Below are 1,621 nucleotides of genomic sequence, written 5' to 3'. Positions count from 1 at the left end.
AACATTACTATTCATAGGAAATGTTCACTTGGAAAATAGGACTATGCAACATTGAATACAGGCTTAGTTAGGAAAGCGGATTTGTTTACAGTAGAGAACAGGAGAGAACAACATAACATTCACGATGAGTTTCCAATGAGAAATGAAAGAATCCAAGATGTCCTACTCTTTGAATTCCTTGGGATTTGTCAATAGCAACTGATCCTACTATATAACCGGTGAATGAACCTGTCAGTTACACTTACTTTAAGATGGGAATTGAGCTTCTTACAGAATACGATCATAGAACGTTGAATTTGCACCTACTTTTAAAAGAGAATTGTTTATTCTGCACAGTTTTCAGTGGGAAACATTGTCAGTATTCACTAAGTTCCAGGCCTTGGAATTAATCGACGTTTTCAACAGGAAATGTTCCGAGCATATAAATTCTGATAGAACTTGGAAATCAGTCTTAGATTACCATGTAATGTTGTCTGTAATGAAAGTACCGAACACTGAACTCGCTGTTAGTCTTCAGTGAGAAACGTTCATTTCAAACAGCGGGACAACAGAACTTTGAACTCAGGGATACATTTCAAAGTTCAATTGAATATTATACACAATTGAATTGCAGAACTCTGCTTTCTCTGTTAGTTTTCTTGCACAACCTATGTTGGTATTGAAGCAGGTTCTAATCTTTTCAGTTCATGGTTAGTTTTCATTAGTAAATGACGCTAGTATATAACCGGCTAACATCACATTGCATTCATCTTACTTTTCCAGGAGATAAGTTCTTCCTAGACAACAGGTTTATGGAACGTTGAAATGAACATTACTATTCAGTGGGAAATGTTTACTTAGCAAACAAGACTATGCAACATTGAAAAAGGCTTATTTATGACATCGGATTTGTTTACAGTAGAAAACAGGAGAAAACAATATGACATTCACGATGAGTTTTCAATGAGAAAAGAAAGAATCCAAGATTTCCTACTCTTTGAATTCCTTGTGATTTTTCAATAGCAAATGATCCTACTAGATAACCGGTGAATAAAACTGTCAATTATGCTTACTTTAAGTCAGGAATTGCGCTTCCTACAGAATAGAATCATAGAACATTGAATTCGCACCTACTTTTAAAAGAGAAATGTTTATTGTGCACAGGTTTCACCGGGATCATTCTCAGTATTCACACAGTTCCAGGCATTTGAATTCATGTTCGTTTTCAACAGGAAATGATCCGAGCATATAACTTCTGATAGAACTTTGAAATCAATCTATGATTACCATAGGAATGTTATCTTAATGAATTTACAGAACACTGAATTCCCTGTTTGTCTTCAGTGAGAAACGTTCATTTCAAACAGCGGGGCTACAGAACTTTGAATTCATGGATAGATTTCAAAGGGCAATTGAATATTATACAAAATTGAATTACAGAACTCGCGTTTCTCTGTTAGTTTTCTTGCACAACTTTTGTTGGTATTGAAACAGTTTCTAAGCTTTTCAGTTCATGGTTACTTTTCATTAGTAAATGACGCTAATACATAAGCTGCAAACATCACATTGCATTCACTCATATTTTTCCAGGGGATAAGTTCTTCCTAGACAACAGGTTTATGGAACGTTGAAATGAATATTA

The sequence above is a fragment of the Jaculus jaculus genome, chromosome 10 (assembly GCF_020740685.1).
Source record: "Jaculus jaculus isolate mJacJac1 chromosome 10, mJacJac1.mat.Y.cur, whole genome shotgun sequence".
NCBI lineage: Eukaryota > Metazoa > Chordata > Mammalia > Rodentia > Dipodidae > Jaculus > Jaculus jaculus.
This window is presented reverse-complemented; position numbering follows the sequence as displayed.